Genomic DNA, 14897 nt, shown 5'->3' on the forward strand with positions numbered 1-14897 from the left:
AATCTTGCCTTCTCTCAAAATATCATAGGTGACTTTAATATGCCTGATTTCCTAACTTTATCACAATCGCGGGGTTATGCAACAACATCCTCCATATATACACATTTTTCTCGCTTTTTAGATTTCTTTAATATGAGACAGTTTAACGAAATTGTGAATAGTATTGGCAGGTTGCTAGACTTAGTTATGTGCAATAAGTCCTGCCGTGTTGCTAAAGCAGACGATGTCCTTGTTCCGGAAGACAACTACCACCCGGCACTGGAGATAACTACGAGCTGGACGGAAGACACTCATAGCTTTCCGACTTTCTCTTCTTTGAACTATAACTTTAGAAAAGCAGACTTTTATAGTCTATATATTGAGTTGTCTAGTATAGATTGGTCGTTTCTAGAACAAGCATATGAAATTGAGAGTGCTGTCGATTTGCTTTATCAAAGGTTATACTCAGTTTTTGATAAACATATTCCGAGGAGGGGTGGGTCTCTTGGCACGTATCCTGCTTGGTTTGACAGGGAACTGATATACTTAATAAGGAGGAAGTATAAGGCATGGCAAAGATATAAGCGTTCAGAACGAATTCATGCCTACAATATTTTTAAACAACTCAGAGCCGAGGTTAAGGTGAAAGAAAGACACGCATACAATAATTACGTGAATAGGATGAGCGCCAGTGTCAAAGCTAATCCTAAATACTTTTGGAGTTTTGTGAACTCGATAAAAAAATCCACCTCAATTCCAGACGTCTTGAATTATGATGGGTTTATATTAAAAGATCCTAAAGATATCGTAGATAAGTTTGCTGGGTACTTCTCGAAATCATTTATGGTAAATAATAAAAATCAACAATCTAATCAACGTCCTACTGAACTTGTGAACAAAAACGTGTTATACTTAAACGATATATCTGATGATGATGTACAAAAAGCTATAAAAAAGCTGAAAAATAGTCAAACGGCTGGCCCTGACCAGATACCCTCTTTTTTACTTTGTGACTGTAAAACAATTTTCTCAAGTCCCCTAAAAATAATCTTTAATCTTATTGTTAAAACTTCCGTATTTCCAGCTAAGTGGAAGGAATCTCGACTCTGCCCAATATTCAAAAATGGTGATAAATCTGATATAACCAACTATCGGCCAATAGCAATAATCAACAACTTTGCTAAAATTTTTGAATTTATTCTGTTTGAAAGAATATATCACCACATATCGTCAAAAATCTCTGTTAACCAGCATGGCTTTATGGCTCGAAGATCTACCGTCACTAATTTGGTTTCCACCACGCAATTTTTGTGTGAAAGTTTGGATGCGCACGGGCAGGTTGATGTTATATATATGGACCTGTCCAAAGCATTTGATCGCGTGAATCACAGGTTACTGCTTTATAAATTAGATGATTTCGGTTTGTCCGATGGGTTGATTTTGCTCATTGAGTCATATCTTCAGGAAAGGGTTCAGTTTGTTCAATATAGAGGCTTCAGATCGGAATCTTTCTCTCAAACTTCAGGGGTTCCTCAGGGTTCTGTCCTTGGACCCCTGTTTTTTAATATATTTATCAATGATCTGACCTCTTTATTAAATGAAAATTTTCAAATGTATGCTGATGATTTGAAGATTTATCGTACAGTTTCGACACTTGATGATTGTTCTAGGTTACAGAAAGATCTTGACATCATTCAAAAATGGTGCAATGACAATGATCAGCTAATCAATACTAAGAAGTGCTATGTGTTGACTTTCTCAAGGAAGTTAGACAAGATTATATGTGACTACTGGATAAGTGGGGTAAAGATACTGCGTGCTACTGAATTCAGGGATCTTGGAGTTGTGTTCGATTGTGGTCTCACTTTTCGCAATCATATTGAATATGTGACATCTGCTGCCTACAAATCTCTGGGTTTTGTTCTTCGTAACAGGAGATTATTCCATAGTGCTGAGGCAATTGTATCGCTTTATAAGGCTTATGTGCGATGCAAATTGGAGTATGCTGGTATTGTTTGGTTACCAATATACAATAACCACACCTGGGCCTTGGAGAAGATTCAAAGACATTTTGCTAAATTTTTGGTATTTAATGAAACTGGTCAATACCCACCTAGGGGACTTCAGCAGGAAACCCTTTTAGAATGTGTTCAGCTTCATTCATTGGCGAGTAAACGGGATTTTGCTAAAATCAAATTTCTGTCGGATGTCCTCGGCTTTTCTGTTGAATGCCCCTACCTTTTGTCAAAGCTTCTTATTAAGGTTCCTGCTTTTAATTGTAGAAGATGTGAAGTTTTTGAACTAAGATCTGCGAGGACAAATATTCTACTAATGTCACCGTTATACCAGATGGTTAACAGCTGTTCAACCAAAGCTGACTCCAATAAAATCGACATATTCTTTACAAGACCCTCTGAACTCAGGTCTGTCCTGACATATGCCTCTTAATATAGCAAGAATATATATAAGCTGGCAGTAAGTGTGATTCCTAATGGAAGAGTAGTATCATGCTGCTACTCATTCCACTTACTGCCTAACCAATGATAGCTTGCCTGTAATTAGGTCATTACCTGTTGGCAAGCTTAACTAAATAATAATAATAATAACAATAATAATAATAATAATAATAATAATAAAATCTTACTTTTAACACTTATATCACTAAACTAAACTATATTTTGTACCTAATTTAGAATTTGTCATACTCTCGTGTCAAAAATGGATTACTCCCTAGGATTTAGGGATCCAATCAGCTTTAATTAGGTTTTCATTTCCACAATGCAAGATGTTGTTTCTCCACAGTTGGGTTAAAATCAGAAACGTTTTTTGTTGAAGGGATGGCTTTATAATATAATAATTTGTTATGGCCCTTTTCTCTCGCGCCAATAGAACCACCACAGTTCGTTTGAACTTTCCATTTTAAACTTTTTACAAAATGCACTTAAATAATTTTGCAATTTATTTGACAATGTCTATTTAAACAAATGAATAGTTTGAAAAATCAAAAAAATAATAGATATCAACCGGGCAATATGAAAATAACTAGTGATTTAACCAACCTAACAACTGCAATTTTGATTTTGACAGTCCAAATGTTTTTTGAATGGACTCTATGCGAGAACAGGCATGGGACGAAATAGGAAGGACCCTATCTACTGAATAGTTATATAAAATGTTAATTTTAGTGGGAACGCCTCATCAGCAACAATGACATACGGCAATTCTATATCTGTTCCTGGAAGTTTTTCACTTCCCAACATTTTTATTTGCTTTGCTAACTCTGTCAAATATTTACTGGTATTAAATAGGTATTACATAAATTATTATTAATATTACTTTATGTCTTCTGGGATCTCTCTGGCTTCTCAACAAAATACGAATTGGAATAGCATAACCTACAATATTTAACATGAAATCTGTCAATACCTTAGGGGTACGGCAACGTTACGGGTCACTATAACTAGCAACGCATTTTTGCGGGGACGTTGCGATTGCGGGGAAGGGCACGGTTCGGGATACGGAAGCGTTCCGGTCACTATAATCTAAGCTTAAGACGGCCTCACGTCTGGCTGCGATCCATCTTTCTCTCGTACCTTCTTCTTCTTCTTCTCTCGCTCAATCTTTTCTCAATTACGGGTAACGTTACGTCAATGTGTTTCCTCACTTTCACTTTCGTCACTTGCCGGGACGTTATCTTCGTCCTTTCCAAACTACATCTTTTCTGTCTGTCTCTTCTTTCTTCTCGACCCTGCGAAGACCAACGATTACTGCCTGACACAACAAATCGGCGCCGTAATAGTTCTTTTGACAAGTCAGAGCGCACGAATAGTAGTGCGGACATGCCTTCATTCGATTATCCAAAAGGGGAATAAGTGCCGATCGTGTCGCGCCACGCAGAACTGAAAATTACCGAGGGTTGCGAAAAACTGCACGAGGCGGAAACGACATCTTTGGGTTGGTGACCGCGAAACGAACCAGGCGTGCCGTGGTCGCACCAAAAAATTTCGAAACCGATTACCGTCTCCGAAGAGACCACTACCGAAGAAATCGTTAGGTCGCCCCTTTCTAGTAGAGAGGTAATTATCTAATCATCCTCATTCTCGTTTTCCGAGGTTGCCGAAATTTTCCGAGGTGACAATGTTTAGCAAGGTAATCGTGCGAATTTCTTTTTAAGCGGTTTTCGTGTTATAAAGTACAAGATAAGGAGGAAAGATAACGACCTGACATCAGAAAAATGTCAACGAGGAATCAAAAACATGAATGTATTATTAGATAAGGCATTTTTATTTTGATGCTTTGTTTTATGTTTGCTCGCTGACGTGACGATTATGGTTAATCCCCTTTTATATAGAATATTATATTTACGTCGTATCGTGGTCATATGTATACACCTCATGTTCACTGAAAGATTTTATGTATAGGACCTAATACAAATGAGACTATATTTAATAATAATATTTTTTTTAAAGTCGCATTCAGGACACAGGATCACTATAATTTCTTGTTTTAATACCTAGTTTTGAAAAAAAACTTTTTTTTTTATGTTTAGTAGGTATACAGACTGATTCACATAACTTTCCGACCCTAACGAAAGTTAAATGCAGCCAGTAATACGTTATTCAGTGATAACTTGATACATTTATTTACTACTAGCTGACCCGGTGAACTTCGTATCATCTATAATCGCTGTTCGTTAGTCTCGTTAAAACTCAAAAACGGCTTCACCGATTTGAATTTTTTTTTTGTAACATTTTGATTAGCCATAATTAATCCTAATCAACCTTCCAACTTCAATTCATTGAGATCAATAGTACTGGCTATATCTTATACGGTTTGAATTTCGTTCGGTTATTAAATGAAACTTGTTTACAATTTCAATGAATTTGATGTCTTTTATGTACATGAAATATAAATACAATTGGTACCACTGTGAACTAAACGCATTTCTGATTTCCGGTTGTCAGCTTTGACAGAGTTGACAGGCGAATTTGACGTTTACGTGGTATCATTCTTTCCAAATTAGAAGAAGAGTGGTCGATCCGGAGGGTAACCAAATATTATAACATCGCGAAGAGCTGACTCGACAGACGTTGTCTTGTCCAAATTTCAATACCTAAATTTGTTTGTGATCGTTTTGTGAATTTGTGAAAAGCTATTGGAAATGTGTAAACAAAGTAAAAATGAGGAATTTTACATGTGAGATGAATTCTATCGGCAGTATTCTACACTGCTGAAATGCTGGAAATGTGTGATGTGCCTGGAATGTGATCGAGTTGGAACCATGCGGTTTTGTTCCAGAATTTAAGTCACAATTTAATTAAGTCAGAATTTCATGTCCAAACTAATTATTTATTTTCTTCCATTAAATTTGAAATCACAATGAATGTCAAGCAGTTTTCTTGGGTGATTCAAAATGATTATGAATAAGTATCGCAACTATGTACGAAAATTTATGTGGCAACTGTGTGAATGGGATAGAGTTGACATTTGTATGACATTTCATAAGCGTGCATTTGATTTTTAAAATTTCATTACACATTGATTTGACAACTTTCAAAATTGTGCGACTATGAACTGTCAAAAAAATGTCAACTCTATCCCACCCACACAGTTGCCACATAAATTTTTGTACATAGTTGCCAGATTTATCCACAATTATTTTGAATCACCCAATATTTACATTTCGATTTCGATTGCAAGATCGATGTTCAAGCAAACAATCCGATTGGTTTGATTCCCAATTTCACAATCAGCTGTCACATGACATTTGTGCATGCAGGCAAATAAATTGGAATAGAAATAAAACAACTACATACTACATTTGTCGGACAGATCGCGTAACAACACAAAGCAAATGTAATTTTATTTTAATTTACTGGATTGCGTTTTTCCCGATTTTTCTTCAAATCTTCCAGGCTTTTTTTCAATTGAAAACAAAAAAAAAAGCATCAAGCAAATATGTAGCTCCTATCGTCAGTTATGATCGAGAATGCATACAAAAATTATAATTTTTGCAGTTTGCCCGAATTTTTCGACTTTCCTTTGTAATTATTGTCCCGATTTTTTTTTCCTGAAAACTTTTTCACGACTACAACGAACAAAACAAAAAATAATAATAATGCATATCCCTCACAAAAAAACACTTTCAGTTCTTCCCCAATTTTCCAATTTTCCGGGTAACTTTTCCAGTTTTTCTTTACATAAAAACCTCATACGGATTATTACGAACATTTAAAAAAAAAATTAGCCAAATCGTTCCAGTCGTTCCCACAGAAAAAAGCACTTTCAGTTTTTCCCGAATTTTCCAATTTTCCGGGCAACTTTTCCGATTTTTTTTTTCTTTTTAAACCACCCCTGAATTAAAGCGAACAAAAGAAAAAAATAAATATTGAAATCGGTCAAGCCGTTTTTGAGTTTTAGCGAGACTAACGAACGGCGATTCATTTTTATATATACCGGGTGATTCAGATTGGTATTCGCGCCCCTATATCTTTTTTATTTTAAGAAAAAAGTATAGCAAACCATATATATTTGTAAATCGCTTATGAAACTACAATAAGTGACGTTGTCAAATCTTCTCTTCGATGACATATGTCAAAATTAAGACAGTCAACTTTTTTTTTTTAAATAGTACATTATACATTTCTTAGTCTATTCTTGTAAAGCTTTTTTTTCTACAGTTGAATGTGTAAAAAAAGTTCACACTTGCAATAAGAAAAAATCGAGAAAAAAAATAAAATATGATTTAATTTATTCGAAAGTGTTATTTTCTAAAAAGAGCTAGTTAACCATGGAGACAACTGAATTTTGACATTAATAGCGTCAATTATTAACGTACAGTTGCGGCCCCTACAAACTCAGACAGTGTGACAAATAAAAAATGTTGGCGGTGTAAGATAGTCCTAAAATTGAAGTTTATAAAATGTCACCCAACTGAAAGAAAGTCAGTGGCGTATAAAATAAGAAATTTGAAAAATGGAAAAATTCAAATACAATACAGTTAATATTTTATTGTATCACCGTTAGCATCTATGACCTTTTGGAGTCTCCTCGGCATTGACAGAACTGTGCGTTGTACACCGCCCACAGATATTTGAATTTAATTGAGGCATTTTAAAAATTGTGCACGCTTCTGACTTACAAAAAACTGACACTGACATTGCCATACCGGATAAAAGTCAAATTTACACATTACAATTTTTTTGAATTTGGCAGAATGTGTCAAAAGACGGTGTCTGAGTTTGTAGGGGCCGCAACTGTACCTACATTTAAATAAATAGCTATGTTATAGCCTACATTTAAATAAATAACTATGATATAACATCTGGCTTCGAAACCTAACTTCTTCCTGACTATACCGCTTTGAATGCATATCCGATGAAAATATGTAGTTGAATTTTGATACTGCATGAATGACATGATGAGTCTTGGGAATCGTATTCGAATTATTCGAATATTTGAATAGGTGACTATGTAAAATTCGAATAAGTGTAAAGTGTATTCTAATACTCGAATAAAGTAAATTCAGGATGGATCGGGTATTTCACTGTCAAATAATTTTATTTTTTGGCTATGTAATTCTTAAAATAGTAAGATGCAGCGAACCAACATAACGCGAATTTAGCATAGTAAATTCAGTATGGATTTGGTATTTCGTCCGAGTCTCAGTTTTCTGGCCGAGGCGCACCCGAGGCGTGAAACAAACAAGCTCAAATCATTTTATTTTTTGGCTACGTGGTTGTCTTGTAAATAGTGACATGCAGGGAACCAACATAATACGAATTTACAAATGTTTGGCTAGTTAGAAAATAACGCTTTCGAATAAATTAAATCATATTTTATTATTTTTCTCGATTTTTTTCTGATGTAAGTGTCAACTTTTTTTACACATTCAAATGTAGAAAAAAAACCTTTACAAGAATAGGCTAAAAAATGAATAGTGTACTATTTAAAAAAAAAAGTTGACTGTCTTAACTTTGACATATGTCATCGTAGAGAAGATTTGGCAACATCATCTATTGTAGTTTCACAAGCGATTTACAAATATATATGGTTTGCTATACTTTTTTCTTAAAACAAAAAAGATATAGGGCCGCGAATACCAATCTGAATCACCCGATATAGATGAAATCTGGACACTCCTGGCATTATTGACGATCATTTGAGAATTTCTTTTTGTATAATTCTGAAATAATTTTTCTTAATTAAAATGTGCTCCAGTGACGAAAGTATAGATATGATATTGATATATGATGAGTCAGTTTCTTAATAAAAAGAAATATTGTCGATTACTATTACTGCCATTTTACAATTTTTATAATTAAGACTTTTGTGAGGGATGTCCAAACCATACAAAAGTTTAAAATAATTCATGTTTTTGGATCAAGTTATGAATGAAAAACCAATTGCTGGCTGTATTTAAATTTCCGGCGATGTCAAATTGCAGCGAGGATCGAAGGTTTTAAAATCCTAAGTACTAAATTGCAGCGCGTGGTTAGGTAACCTGATGTAAACTGCAGCACTTATAATCTTAATAAGGGGTCGGCTTATCATTTAGAAATTTTCAGGTAGCACTGCACTTCTCAGCTCATTACGCAGATGTATCAAAGGTGTACATGATGCTCTTGAATCGATTCAAATTGAAACTAATCGAAATCAGGATTTTCTTCAGGTAAATGTTCTGATTAATGAAATCAAAAATTAAATTCATCAACTGTCATTTTGACATTTTTAGCCAAATTACATACCTAGGTTGATTACTAAATTATATCACATTATAAATGGTATCAAGTAGTCAGCATCATTAGTAAAGTAACGCTTAAGGTATAAGATTATATGGCAGCACTAAAATTATCCCAATAATGGAAATCAATATTGGCGTTAAGATGGTTGTCACGGCTCGTGCAGCTGCATCCCTTTTCCTTCGTTCAGGGGAGGGATTAAAATTTTGTGAAAGAACTTGTTTTTGATGTTTATTGTAAATTTTGTTATTGTAACGAAATTACCTTTAGTACTTTGTGTCTTGAAAACAATAAAGATGATTTGTAATAGTATTGTATATTTAATAAATAAATATAATTTCGTGGGTACGCATTTGTTTTGAGGCCGGCTCTGGAATTCACAACAGAGAATTGCTTGAAGCATGATTTATGGTTGGGCTGACCGCCTACTGCAATTGCGACAAAAGGAACGTTTATCTCCGGTGAAATACTTTTAAAGGACCATATAATCTTATACCTTAAGCGTTACTTTATTTTTGGTTGCGTACAAAATAAATTAAGAAATAAGCCTTATGTGACTTGCCCTGTATATAGCAATATTTATTGACTGCACTCGTAAGTAGGTACAAGCCAAAGGGCCATTGACCGAGGTCTTTCAGCCCGTGAATTTATCGAAGCAGTGAGTTAGTCTTCTTCTTCGTGATCGGATCCGAAGATTGTTCTTATGAGTGATTCTTCTTTACCGTCCATGTCGAAATTTAGTGCCAATGTAGATAGTATCTCAAAGTTGGATTTTTTGGCGGCGAATCTCCTTTTCAGTCTAGTTACAATTCGGTGTGCGATTGGTTCTATTGCCAACTTGTTGTAAAGGAGCGCATTCGATGGATTGTGCAGAGGATTATTTGGATGTCTCATTTTGGTAATTTTCCTTAGACAAGTGGTCTCTGCTACTTCTACTCTTCTTTTCGCTGGATTCTTTGTTTTAAGTAACAGTAACGCTCCATATTCTAACATTGGCCGGCAAAGCGTTTTGTAAATTTTTGCTGCTGTGATGTTATGGATTCCTTTGTTTTTGTAGGTGAGACTGCGGAAATGTTTGGCTCTAGCAATAACATTTTGCTTCATTACGTCAGTATGCTTGTTAAAATTCATTTTTGCGTCGATGTAGACTCCCAAGTATTTGACAACCCGGCAAGGGATCGATTTTGTACCGTACATGGTGATGGTGGGAGAGTTTTCTGATATCTTGTGGTGAAATATAAGGAGTTGCGACTTCTTTGGATTAGGCTTTAGGGCCTGATTTCAAGTTGACTTGCGACGGTCGCACTTGTTGTTGTCATGGTAACGTCGCAAGAGAGAAAGATGACGCATATTGGTAATTAATGTGTAGGACAAAGATAGCTACACATTTGCGCTGCATCACTTATTTGCGACTATGACTTGAAATCGGGCCCTTAGTCTCCATCTATGGAACCACTGGACTGTAGGCTCAACGAGTGATTCGAGTTGTTCCATTGCGTTTCTTAGGTTGTTGCTGTGCGATATCAGCACAGTATCATCGGCGTATTGCAAGATGTATAGTTGGCTGTTTAGATAGTTAGCTTCTTTGTGTCTGAATTTTATTATTATTTTCTTGGAAAACATAAATAATAATAAAAATTTGTTGCACAGTCTAGGACTGTTAAAATAAAATTTTATTTTTTATTATTATTTTTTCTATTAACTTTTTGTTTTTGACTAATTACGATTTTTATTACACTCGAACATAAAATAATAGTCAAATTACTGCTATCCTGCATGACTGACAATGTTATTTTATACTTGTAATGATCTGAATACATTACTTTTTCCGCCAAATATTTGAACCTGCGCAAAACGGTAACAAATGTGGTCGTGATCGTCATCGAATCGGAGGAGCCCTGTTGAACGATGAGGGTTCCAGTTGGAAGAGTGCCTCAAATAAAACACACATGTGAGGGACGCAAAATACCTTTTATTAAAAATGTCTGTAATAACTTTGAAAAAAAAAAAATGAAACGAATCCAAAAAGACAGAAACTAAGTTTAACGAAGTACAAGAAATTAACTAGTTGAGTACATCACAAAGATAAACGACAAGATGAATGCAACAATATTTAAAATAACAGAAAACGGGTACATAACAGACAAAATGACAGGTTAAAGCTTGCAAAACAAGTAAACAAATTATAAGGCAGTTATTACAGACAGGGACGGATGAAAAACCCTCTTCAAAAACCGTATCCCAGGTATTACTCATATTTTACAATTCGATTAATGACAAAAACAATGTTTAATTCGGAACTACGCGGTCAAGGTACGCCAACGGAAGCTTAGAGCTGGAGGTAACAAACCTTCGGCCGCGAGGGGACTCAGAAAAATAATCTGAATCGTCTTGAAAGCAGCGACATTTATAGGTACTCGGGGTATCGCGTGTCGGACTACTGTGTACCGACCAATTCCGAGTGTTATAAGCGTTCGGGGTTGTACGATGAGCTTCTCAGAGTCGCGTAGAGCAGAACTTGTTCCACCTTCCCCAACCAACCGTTTACCGACAAACTCCCAAGATCCCTATAACTGCGACGGGGGCTTCACGTCAGCTTCTCAGAGTCGCATACAGCAGAACTTGTTGCACCTCCGTTATACGGTCCTACATAACCGTCGCCTCCACGGAAATTTGACTAAACAACCCCCCAAAATGAAATCTACAACATACCCTTACCACGTGGTCCTGGTCCCAAAAACAAAACACAAAAAAAAGGCAACGAAAGTGGGATAAATTACCCAGGTGGATTAAAAACGTCGAATTCCTCACGGACACAAAATATCTACTCGGAACGGTAGTGTAATCGGTTCAGATTTAACTTACAGATTTTTGGAATATTGGATCGCTCTTCGCCAGGTGTGTTCGTTTCGAAAAACCAAACAAAAGTGACCTACCCCCCCTTCAACCACCCGCGCGAGAGAGCTTCAACCCCCGCTATATTTCCGCTCGCAGTTCCTAGTCTAGCCGCTAGTACTATGGCGGCCAAAAAATTTCGTCCGTCATTTTTCCGTCATTTCAAAAAAATCGGTGTAGTCCATTCCTTATTGTCATTATGATTGATGTTTTTACTTGTCACTTTTGAAAGTCAAGCAAAATGCCATCGGTATCAAATTTTAATAAAATCAAAATAGTAACTCTTGCACAAAGAGGAATGTCCCAAGCTCAGATTTCGATGGACCTTCGTATACCTAAAAGTACAATTTCGTCCATTCTTCAGAAATGGAGACAAAATGGAATGGAACTATTGAAAGACGCCAAGGCTCAGGGAGGCCTAGCACATTTACTGCAGAAGAAGATAATATGCTTCTCCATAGATTACGTAATAGCCCTTTTATGACGGCTGTTGAAGGGGTAAATACAAGCAAATACAACGGAAAGGAGCGGTCGATTTTCGGCAAACATATGGGCATGGATTTTAGTAGATAGACCTGGGCTAATGTTGTCTCTAGAAGATCGGCTCAACAGTGATGTTTATGTTAGGATTCTTGAAGACGTGATGATGCCTTTAATTTCAAGAATTTTTCCCAATTTTAACTTCATATTTCAACAAGACAATTGTTCAATGCATTCAGCACATAGGGTAGCAGAATGGTAGCATAAACGTTCTTGATTGGCCAAGTCGCAGTCCAGATTTTTGGTTCGTAATTTGCAACAACGACAAGTGATTCAGAATAGGGCAGAACTTTTGACTGCGATTACTAATGCATGGCAATCATTACATAGGAATTATCACAGAGATTTATGCCTCTCCATCTCGCGTCGTGTAAGACGAGTTATTGACGCCAATGGAGCAATGACCAAGTATTGATTTTAAACTTCATTCATTTTATCTTTTGATTTAGCTAAGTACTTAAACAAAAATAAATGTTTCATTTCCTTGTCTTTGCCTTAATGTTTTTCGTTTGATTTTTTAAAAACTACGGCATACTCGTGTAATTTCCACGGTTCTCTGTTTGGTACTTTAATCCAAAAATAGCCGCAAGTCTGCCTCTAGTCTCTAGTGCCACTAGCGACTAGCGGTCGTGTGGTAATTGTGTAAGAGTGGAACTTGTCCTTTGTATTCACAAAATTTGAACTGATGGACTGAATGACAGATTGTCAAAATGACAATAACGATAACAAAACGAGGTTATTGGTGCTTAAGGGTAGTTTACACTTCATGTCAGGGCCTTGAAAGTGACGGACGAAATTTTTTGGCCGCAATAGTACTACCGCGGCCACGGAATTTTGGCCGTCACTTTCATGTCAATTCAAAAAAAATGGATGTAGTCCATGCTTTATTGTCATTATTGTTTGGGGCCTAATGGGGGCTCCAGGAATTTGTTCGGAACTGTTGTAATATTAAATTTATATTTGATATTAATTAGTGAGCGGTTGTTATAAAAACAAATGAATGTTATAAATAGTTTTGAATAAAAATATATAAACAGAAAGTCTGTCAATAGATTATTGAATTAAACGGATTCTTCTAATAATACTACAAAGGGTTATGGGCCCAGGAGAATATTAAAAGAAAGAAGATTTAATAGAAGAAGATGAGTGGAAATGTAATAAGAATTGAACCACTGGGAAAAGAAAATTATGATACATGGAAACTTCAGATGGAGGCAGTTCTCGTAAAGAACGAAATGTGGGGATATGTAAATGGATCTATTGAGAAACCAAATAATGAAGAAAATACGATTTGGGAAGAAAACGACAAAAAGGCAAGAGCAGATTTAATCTTAGCGATAAATCCCAATGAACTAAGGCAAATAAAAAATTGTGTAACTTCAAATGGAATATGGAAAAAATTAAAGGAGTTTTATGAATCAAAAGGTCCTGCAAGAAAAGCGACGTTGTTAAAACAACTAATAATGTCCAAAATGAATGAAGGAGAAACGATGAAAAATCACTTGAATAATTTCTTTAATATCATCGATAAATTAGAAGAAATGGAACTAAAAATTAGATGAGAACCTACAGAAGTTGAATTTAAGACCCCTCAGCACAGACAAATGCATCTATATGAGAAAAACAAGAAGAGGAAACGAAGAAAACATGGTTTTAATAGCAGTGTATGTAGATGATATAATAATAGCGTCTAACAGCATGGAAGAAATTAAGAATCTGAAAGAAAATCTTGCGAAAATTTTTCAGATGAAAGATATGGGACAGATAAAATATTGTTTGGGAATTGAATTTAACGTAAAGAAAAACAAAGTTACTATGAGTCAGAAGAAATATGTTGATGATTTATTAAAGCGTTTTGGAATGGAAAATTCTAAAGAAGTTTCAACTCCCATGGACCCAAATGTTAAACTGTCAAAAGAAATGTGTCCAAAAACGGAAAAAGAAAAAGAAGAGATGACAAGGTGTCCATATCAGAATTTAATTGGTTCCCTCATGTATTTATCAGTTTCAACAAGGCCAGATATTTCATATGCTGTAAGCTGTTTAAGTCAATATAATACGTGTTTTGGAAAGGAACACTGGACTGCTGCGAAAAGAGTACTACGATATTTAAAAGGAACTAGGGACTACGGATTAGTTTACGGAAAAAATGTTGAAGATATAATTGGTTTTGCAGATGCTGACTGGGGAGCGAATCCTGACGACAGAAAATCTTACACAGGATATATTTTTATTTTTGCAAATTGTTCTGTCAGCTGGGAAGCAAGAAAGCAACAAACAGTAGCACTCTCAAGTACAGAAGCAGAATATATGGCTTTATCCGATGCAACAAAAGAAGCCATCTATTTACGACGATTTTTAAAGGAGGTGTTGAACATAGATAAACAAATTCTAATAATGAACGATAATCAAGGTGCAAGGAGCCTCGCACAAAACCCAATTCAACATTCCAGAACCAAGCACATAGATATCAGGCATCATTTTATACGAGAAATATTGCAAAGAAAAGAAATAGAAATTAAATACATACAGACGAGTGAAATGGTCGCCGATTTTTTAACGAAGCCCCTATCAAAATTCAAACATAACTATTGCTTAGAAAATTCCGGCATTAAGAATATAGAATAAAGAAAAAATAAATTTAAGGGGGGCTGTTGTAATATTAAATTTATATTTGATATTAATTAGTGAGCGGTTGTTATAAAAACAAATGAATGTTATAAATAGTTTTGAATAAAAATA

This window comes from Tenebrio molitor, chromosome 4, assembly GCF_963966145.1.
Source record: "Tenebrio molitor chromosome 4, icTenMoli1.1, whole genome shotgun sequence".
Lineage (NCBI taxonomy): Eukaryota > Metazoa > Arthropoda > Insecta > Coleoptera > Tenebrionidae > Tenebrio > Tenebrio molitor.